Here is a 9,876-nt window from a genome sequence, read left to right on the forward strand (position 1 = left end):
AGGAAGGAAGGAAGGAAGGAAGGAAGGAAGGAAGGAAGGAAGGAAGGAAGGAAGGAAAAACGATTGTTACTTTGCAATTCTTGTTTTGAAAATCTATACAATATATAATATATTACTGTTTCTCTTTGTTTTTGCTGTATATTTTGGTTTTTACTCTTTAAAATAAAATAAAGTAAAATTTAGGGGCTTGGGTGATAGCTTGGCAATCTAAGCACCTGCCTGGCAGGCATAAGGACCCAGGTTTGATCTTCAGTAATACATGCCGTGCTGACCCCAGAGCAATGACATGTTGTGCCAGCCACTGAAAACTGGATGTGGTGGCACATGCCTATAATCCCAGTACTGGGGAGGCTGAAACAGGAGTATCACTATGAGTACAAGCTGCATAGTGAGGCTCTGTACCAAATAAATAGGTAGATAGACAGATAGATCATTTTTTAAAGAAATAAACAAAATTAAATTAAAAAATAAAAACATTTTCTAAACTTACCTGTCAGTTCTAATGCTCATACTTTGAATATAGATGCTGAACTTTCTCAGAAAATTTGTTCTTGCCTCGAAGATGCCAAAACCCAGGTAACCATACAGGTAAAACCTATAACAAATATGCTAGGTTACTTTTACATTTCCTTTGCTGGGTCCCAGAAAATCTTGTCTAGAAAAAAATTTTATGACACATTAAGGCCTTAACTAACTACACTTAGTGGGTTTTAAGTGTCACCATGGCTGGTCTCTGCTTAAATAAAAAGTAAAATTAATAAAACAGGCAGTTCTCAAATTAGATGACATTTGACATTCTAACAGCAGTACAGGAGGTACTTTTGCAGTTATAAAAACTAAATGTTGTGTGTCCATTCCTGATCCTCCTGCTAATATCTCAATAGCTGTTCAAGATATTAAATAACAGATCAAAAACATTTCAGACTCAAAAATTCCCTATAACTTACCCATATCCTCTTTATAAATAGCTATTACTGTTTCCTCTTGGTAGAAATTTTCAGGAACTATATTCATAGTTATCTTGCCAATACTATTATTAGTCCAAGCATAAACTTTTTCTGACTTTATCTCCTTCAGATTTAAAGCTCTATGCCTACCCAAGACAAAAACTTCTAGTGTCTATTGAGGGCCTTTAGATAGAGCCTCTGTAAAGTATTTTGGACTGTCAATCAATAACCATGACTCCTTCCAGCCTGAAGAAACCAGAGTGATCATTGCCCATTATTCCCTCATGAAAGCTTGGGCTACTTCTTCAGAGGGGGAAGTGTTGTATGCAGCTGAGTTAGATGAAAATATTGTCTATCTAAAACAGATAATAGTCGGACAGGGCTGGGCCCCAAAGAACCAAGTATGGAAGACAAGGTACCCTGCAACTATGGGAGAGAAAGACACTCATGCTGTGGGCTAGATCTCAAGACAACAGATTAAATAATTGCACCCACATATCTCCCTAGGAATGGACATCAGTAGTTAATAGTCTAAATAGGTACCAATCACCTTGAAGTAGCCAGGAAGTCTCCCTAACTCAACCTCTTACAGGAAAAGCCCCTGTTCTCTTTTCATGCCAGTTGGCTAAGTGATTTAATTTGATCCTGATTTAATTAATTTTACCTGAGCAATTATACTTACAATCTTATTGGCTGACTATAGTTTGTCCCACCATGTGCCCTCCTAATGAATTCCCATGTTTCCCAACTTAGACTCACCTCACCTCATGGTTTTGATCTACAGAAATCCCTAGAAAAGACAGGTTCCTTGGTGACCCACTCAGGTCCCCTTCTGTCCCTCCCTTGAACAAAAGCTTCCTTTCCACCAGTAAATATATTCTGTTCTTTAAAAAACATCTTCAGAATGTTCTGAAAGACATTCTAGAAAGAGATAACAGGGATTAGAACTTCACGAAGCCCAACAGAAAAAAATCTACCAGGTAAGGCAAGAAATTAAACAGAGGGGATAAAAGGGAGCAAAGAACAGAAAGACAATGAGAAAAATAAGTCAATACATATTAATAATAATCATCAATGTTAATGGGCTCAATTCACTCAATCAAAAGAAAAATACCGCATAATGAATTAAGAAACAACTGACCAATGTGCTCCATACAAGAAACACATTTAATTTAAAAATAAATTCACATGCTGAAAGTTAGGAGAACAAAATAATATTCTATGTGTCAGGAACCCAGAAAAATGTAGGGTAGCTATTCTTTTTGCACACAAAGTGAATTTCAAGGCAAGACTGATAAAGATAGTCAAAGAAGGCCACTACATCCTTGTAAAGGGAATAATCCAAGAGGAAGAGATAACAGTCATAAATATATATGCACCAAATACCAGTACAACCAATTATATACAACAAATAGATGTCAATGAAAAATTAAATAAGCATTAATTCTATTATAATAGGGGACCTCACTACTCCACTGTCATAAGTAGATAGATCAACTGGACAAAAAATCCATAATGAAATATAACTGAATTGGGGACCAGAGAGATAACTTGGTGGAATAAGTGCTTGCCCGGCAAGCACAAGGTCCTGAGTTCAATCCCTGGTGCCATAAAAAAAGGAAAAAGAAAAGAAAAGAAGAAAGAGAAAGAAAGAAAGAAAGAAAGAAAGAAAGAAAGAAAGAAAGAAAGAAAGAAAGAAGAAAGAAGAAAAAAATATAACTGAATCAAACTTTTAAACAAATAGACTTAATAGATGTATAAAGAATATTCCATATGACATTAGAATGCACATTTAACTCAGCTGTACATAAGACATTCTCCAACACAGACAACATGCTGGCTTCTAGGTCATGGTTAAGCAAATGCTAAAGAAATGAAGTTATCCCATGAATATTATTACACCATACTGGTGCGGTCTGGCTGAGGCGCGCGGTGCAATGGCGACCTTTGTGAGCTAGCTGGAGACCGCCAAAAAGAACCTGAGCGAGGCCCTGGGGGACAATGTGAAGCAATATTAGGCTAATTTAAAGTTGTGGTTCAAACAGAAGATCACCAAGGAAGAGTCTGACCTGGAAGCTCATAGACTTCTCACCCAGGATAATGTCCATTCGCACAATGACTTCCTCCTGTCTGTTCTCACTCGGTGTCAGATTTTGCTTTCTACACCAGAAGGCTCTGGATCTTTGCTCTGGACAGGGGGCTGTTCAGTCAAACCTGGAAAACCCCAGGGCAAGAAGAAACTTTCTTCTGTTCGTCAGAAATTTGATCATAGGTTCCAGCCTCAGAATTCCCTTTCCGGAGCTCAGCAGTTTGTGGCCAAGGATCCCCACGGTGATGACGACCTGAAGCTGTGCTCCCGCATAATGATGCTCCCCACCTGAGGGCAGCTGGACAGGAGGATGATCGTGACTGCCTACGAGCACGGGCTGGACAATGTGACCGAGGGGGCTGTGTCGGCTGTGGTCTACGTGGTGGAGAATCACCTGAAAGATATACTGACCTCAGTTGTGCCAAGAAGGAAAGCCTACAAGTTGCTAGATGGACACTTTAATACGCTTTTGGTAGTAATGTCACCCCACAGCGTACGTGAAGAATAGTGCGGTAGCTTACAACAATTCAATGGAAAACTCTCCAGCCTTCTCTGCTCCCTGTGCCGGTCAGAATCCATCTTTTCACCCGCCCCTGGATGACGCTGAGCAGCAGACTGTGCTCTTGCTGGTTTGCTCTGGGGACACACTGCCTGCCTCTCTGCCGCCAGTCAATATGTATGACCCTTTTGAAGATTTGTAGGTACATAGGGAAGTCATTCCTACACATACTGTGTATTCCTTTAACCTTTAAAGAATTATCACGAAATTCTGGCACCCAAATCACGAAGGGTTGCAGCAAGGCAAAGTCCACCGCCAGTGCTTGGTGTCCAAGGAAAGGTTTTTGTTCTGCTGAGTTAGGATGTGAGGGTATGAGACTAAGCAAATTCACTGATTATTGAAAGTTGAATGTCTAGGGGTTCACATTTCAAGGTTGAAATGTATAGTATACATGTAACCTTTCCTATGGAAATGCTACCCTGAGCACACTTCGTGTTGCTGCTGTGAAGCCATTAACATAAATCCAATTGATAACGACCACAGGCATTGAAGACGTTCTGTGCCTGCAGCGGGGATGCGTAGACGTTCTGTGCCTGCAGTGGGGATGTTCTTTGGTCTGCATGTAAGATAGATGGCATCCTGGAATAAAAACGCTGCATAGCTTAGTTATCATGATTAGCAGGACATTGTTGGGTTCAGTGACATCAGATATTCTGTACCTGGCAAGTCATAGTTTCTGCCTCTCCTAAAGAACTACACTTCTGCATTCTGGTTGAAATAACCTATACCATGTTAAAAGCCACATATCTCCTTTAATAACCCATTTTAATTTTTAATGGCTATATATATTCCCCAGACAGTTTAATTTTATAGAAAATGATCTGGGAAGGCTGAACTACTAGAAAAAGTCAAATCCTTTCTTTACATTTAAAACCAAAAGCAAAACAAAACTCTGGGAATGCAATTCATCCTATGTGTTCCTATAACAAGATCATCTGTCCAAAGACTGTGATTGACAGGCATATCTAGTAATTTCTATAGCATATGTTATCTATTTGAACAAATTAGATTTATGCTTGATAATTCTATTCCTATTAAATAGCTGTTTCCATCCTTTCAAGTCATAAGGTGAAAATAATATACATTTGACAGTGTTACTGATAACCAGCTTTTTTTAAAGATATGTTGCTTTTTTTTACTCAAAGTATTGATGGAATTTATGTGTGGGTTTCAGTAGCTTAAAATATTAGATATATAGATATGTGTATATAGTTTACATATTTGGATCTGTGTATTTGATTTTGAACTTTAAATGTGACAAATAAATGTTCTGGGAGAAAAAATTATTACACCTTACTAAAGAAACCACAACTTCATAAACACATAGAAATTCAATAACACCCTCCTGAACAACTAATGGGTATAGATGAAATTAAAGAAGAAAATAGACAGATTCTGCTATTAAATGATAGTGCCAATTTAAAATACCAAAACAATGAAAGAAGTCCCAAGAGGAAATTTATAGTTGCGAATTCCCCTATCAGGAAAATAGAGTCAACTTAAATAAACAACTTAATGTTGCACCTCAAGCTTCTAGAAAAAGACCACCACTTGTGTGCAGTGTGCATGCACCTTGACCATGAGGATCCATAGTCCCTGGGCAGCTGCCAGGATGTTGCCTTCAGGTCCTGGAAGCTGACAGAGGCCAAGACCCACAATGTGAAGTCAGGGGATGTGGAGAAGTTAGCAAATAAATTGGATATGCCATCTGTCTTGGAAGTGATATTTGGAGATAATATTTTAAGAATCCAGCATGGTTCTGGCTTTGGGATTGAGTTCAATGCTACAGATCCATCAAAATGTGTAAACACCTACAAGAAATGCTTAAAGTAGATTTTGCTGAAGACTGACAGGAAAGCAGGACAGACAATGTGCACTCTAAAGAAGTTATTAAGCCGTATGATGGGATCTATACAACAGATTATAAAAGAGCATTACTTGGAGACATTACATTAGAGTAATGTCTTCTGTTTTCTTCTGCTGAGGTTTTTCTTAAGAATTGATGGGGTGCTTAACAGAATGAATGACCCAAAAGTTTACCATGAGGCTGACAAGAGCTATATGTTATGAGAATGCACTCCATGAGCAAGCAAAATTGCTAATTTAACCCATGTTTCACCTTCCTACTTCACAGAACCTAATGAAATATCACAGCATTTATCAATAAAGAAGGCAGTTTGTGACAAACTAGTCTTTCCAGGACAAATTGATCCTAACCTCTCAGACTCACAAGAATGCATACCTGTGGAATGAATGTGATACAACATATACTCACTGTAATATCTGACTGGACCCCTTGGCTGTTTGTAAGGGATCATTTGTTATGAGAAGTAAGTGCTTTGTTTGTGTTCAGATTTTCTGTAGCTTTTTGTTTTTTGGGGGGAATGGGTCTACAGGGTGTTCAGGGTCTCACTACTAGGTCGGACTAGTATTGATCCACCTGTTTACAGCCTTCCAAGAGGCTTGCACCACCACACCCAGTCTCAGTTGCCATCTTAGCATGTCCCGGGGATGGGGACATGCTAAGTAGATTTTGCTGAAGACTGACAGGAAAGCAGGACAGACGATGTGCACTCTAAAGAAGTTATTAAGCTATATGATGGGATCTATACAACAGATTATAAAAGAGCATTACAGGCCTGGGGATTCCATCTTTGCAAGCACTTTAATCTGCTGAGTTATTTGGCCAACCCTTCTGTAGCTTTTAAGGAAAAAAAATAAAAGATTGTTGCAGGCAGGTTTCACTTATAAACTCCTGTTTATAATGTGTATCTTCAAATTCATACTCCACATTTATATTTTTCTGGAGTTAAATTTGTACTTCTAAATGATCACAAAGTGAGTCTGCTGCAGAAGTGATGTGTGTGCATCTCATGGGCAGCAAACAGAACCTGCATCTATTGCAAAACACTGTCTCTTACTAGAAAAAGTACAATTTAAGTCATTGGATTCCAGTGTCCCATGACTTCTGTAGGATGCCCAGTCAAGCAGGTTGACATGCTGGCTCTTTGCTTTGGGCTTTTTGACATCTAGTCATACTTCTGGAGAGTTGTGACTTATCAACTAGGAGATCAATCTCATAGTTTAATGATCTTTGCCCACAAAATTTTAAAAGTGTATTTACTTTTTAATGTTTAACTAACTTTGAATATATATATATATATATATATATATATATGGTTCAGGTGTAGAAACAGGAAAAACTACTGTTTTGGAAAACACAAGCCCTTGGGCATGGAAATTTATGAGCCCAGTTTATCTGAATGTCTACTCCATCTGCAGGTGCTCTTCACACTGGCCTGGGCAGCACAGAAAGTATAAAAAACAAAATTTCAAATCCACTTAGTTATTTTGGGATGACCCTTTACACATTTTACATTCTTTTCTGACATTCTGAATATTCGTTCTAAAGTGGAAAATTATCTAAGTACCAACTAAGAAATTACTTGAAGTAGATTTTGAAAAGAAAAAGGAAAAAAATGCTTCCATTTGGCTTGAAATAATTGTACATATTTCCACATAGTAGAAAAACCATTAAATAAGAACATTTAATTGAAAGTATTAGCAAAACTTTTTAAGTATTAGCTTGAAGATGAATTTTAGTGAAATAATACATTTGGATACTCATCTTTGATATATTATTGTGAACCAAATGGGCAGATTCTATCTCACTAACTAAATTTGGTCACAGATACCTTCTATTTTTTCCTGCCTTTTGCATTATCCCCAAGGTAAAGGAAACTAGGATTTGTTGTTCAATGTATATTATATATACTTAATGTTTTCTCTTAGGAATATGTGGGGGATACACATACTACTCAGCTTTCTATTTTATTTGCCATACAGATTTCAACAGAATAGACTTCATGCAAATTATAAGAAATGAAAAGTTGTAAGAATACTCATAGTTGGAGTTTCTGGGCAATGTCATATTATGAGAGAGAATTTTTTTAATTTATTGATTTAGAAGTCTCGATAACATGAGAAGTCTTAGAGTAGTGGATAATTCATTGTTAAAAATTGTGGAGAATCAAGAGAATTGACCTTTTTCTTTTCTCTTTTTAAAGATGGTGGGAGGTGTTTGAGATGAGTACACTTCTGAAAGTTGCATTAGTTTATATTGGGTGGAACTACAAATAAAATATGTATTTGGCCTTTGATAAGTATGACATATGTGCCATTTTATATTTATTTGCTATAGTTGTCTCTTTTTAAGAGAAAAAATTTAAAAATTACTGATTGAAATAAAGAAAAAGAAGAGAAGGTCAAATGCAAAGCTCATATAAAGGAGGAAATTATACTGACTAGACCATAACTTGATGCAGCTGAGACTAAGAAAATGATACAAAAACTCAATGAAGAGTTGCTTCTTTGAAAGGGTAGATAAAATTAACAAACTCATAGCCTGCTTTATCTAAAAAGGAAAGAAAAACCTCAAATCCATGTCATTAGGAATGAAAAGGGGGAAATCACAAAAGATCCTATAGAAATAAAGCAAAGCATCAATACTTATCACCAGAACCTGTTATCTAATAAAATGGAAAACAGAAGGAATGGACAGATTCCTAGATACATATGAATAAGCAAAGCTGAATAAAAAGATATAAAAATTCTAAATAATCCAATATCAGTTAATAAAATTGAAGGTGTAATTAAAACTCTATCAACAAAGAAAAGCCTAGGTCCTAAAGATTCACTACTGAATTCTACAGATTTTTAAATAATTATTGCCACTACTTCTCACACACTTCAATAAAATTGAAAAGGGAAGCAATACTACCAAATTCATTCCTAGAAACAAGAATTACCGTAACAACAAACCAGAGAAAGACCTAACCAGAAAGCAACTACAGGCCAATCTCCCAAATTAACAAAGATGTTATAATCCTTAATAAGATACTGGCAAACAGAATGTAGCAAACTGTCATGAAGGTTATATGCCATGATGAAATAGGATTCATCCCAGGGATGCAGGGATAGTTCAACATACAAAAATCAGTAAATGTAATACCTCATATTTAAAGAGCCAAGGAAAAAATATCATCATATTAATGGATGCAGAAAAGCATTTGATAAAGTCCAACACCCATTATGATTTAAATAAAGCCCTACAGAAAAGTAGAATAGATGGTCTTTATCTCAATCTGATAAAATCCATCTATGACAACCCATTAGCCAACGTTATAGTCAAAGGAAAAAAAAAAAACAACCTGAAAACTTTCACTCTAAAATCAGAAACAAAACAAAAACAAAGATGTCTACTTTCACCCCTCTTATTTAATATAGTTACAGAAAAATTAGCTGGAGCAATTAGGTAAGAGAATTAAATAAAGATATAAAAATGGGAAAAGAAGAAATTAAATTATTCTTCACAGAGGACATGATACTCTACGTGGAAGATCCTCAAAACTCCACAAAAAAGACTTCTAGATTTATTAACCAAAGTCAGTACCATAGCTGGCTATAAAGCCAATACTCAAAGCTCAATAGTTTTTATGAACATAAATAACAAACTCACTGAGAGATGTCTCACTGAGAATTTAGAGAAGCAACACCCTTCTCAATAGCACCCAAATAAGTAAAATACATAGGAATCAATCTAACAAAGAAAGAAAAATATCTCTATTGAAAACTACGATATTTATTGAAACTTTCCTGCCAAATTTTTTTGAAACTTTCTCATTGCTATTTGTTTGTCAATAAAATTATGGAAAAAAAGAAAAGAAAACTACAATATTCTGAAAAGGGTGACTGAAGAAGATATCAGCAAAAAGAAATGTTTCTTGTTCTTGGGTAGAGAGAACCAATATAGTGAAATTGGCCATACTCCCAAAATACAGATTTAGTGTAAACTTGTTCAAAATTAAAACAGCGTTTTTCACAGAATTAGAGAAAACAATTCTAAAATTAACTTGGAACCAGAAGAGGTAAAAAATAGCAATGGCAATTCTTGGCAAATAATACAAAATAGGGGGCATCACAATCCCTGATTTAAAACTGTCCTACAAAGCTACTATGTGATAAAACCAGCATATTATTGTGAAAAGCAAACAGATGCAAGGATCAGTGTTTAGAAGGATCAGTTTAGAAGATATGAAAACAATTCCACACATACTCAGCAACCTTATCTTTAACAAAAGGACCACAAACCTTCACTAGAAGAAAATTAGCCTCTTTAATAAATGATGCTTCAAAAACAGGCTTTCTGTATGCCAAACATTAAAACTAGACCCATATTTTCCACCATATAATAAACTAAAATGAAAAGTGGATAAAAAATC

General features: G+C 36.1%; 2 pseudogenes; both read left to right on the top strand.

The window, feature by feature from the left end:
• The first annotated feature begins 2,884 nt into the window (after positions 1–2,884).
• Positions 2,885–3,890, top strand: LOC101576101 (annotated as a pseudogene).
• A 1,340-nt stretch (positions 3,891–5,230) lies between these two features.
• On the top strand, positions 5,231–5,848 carry LOC111814675 (annotated as a pseudogene).
• The last annotated feature ends 4,028 nt before the right edge of the window (positions 5,849–9,876 follow it).

The sequence above is a fragment of the Octodon degus genome, unplaced genomic scaffold (genome assembly GCF_000260255.1).
Source record: "Octodon degus isolate 3935 unplaced genomic scaffold, OctDeg1.0 scaffold00407, whole genome shotgun sequence".
Taxonomy (NCBI): domain Eukaryota; kingdom Metazoa; phylum Chordata; class Mammalia; order Rodentia; family Octodontidae; genus Octodon; species Octodon degus.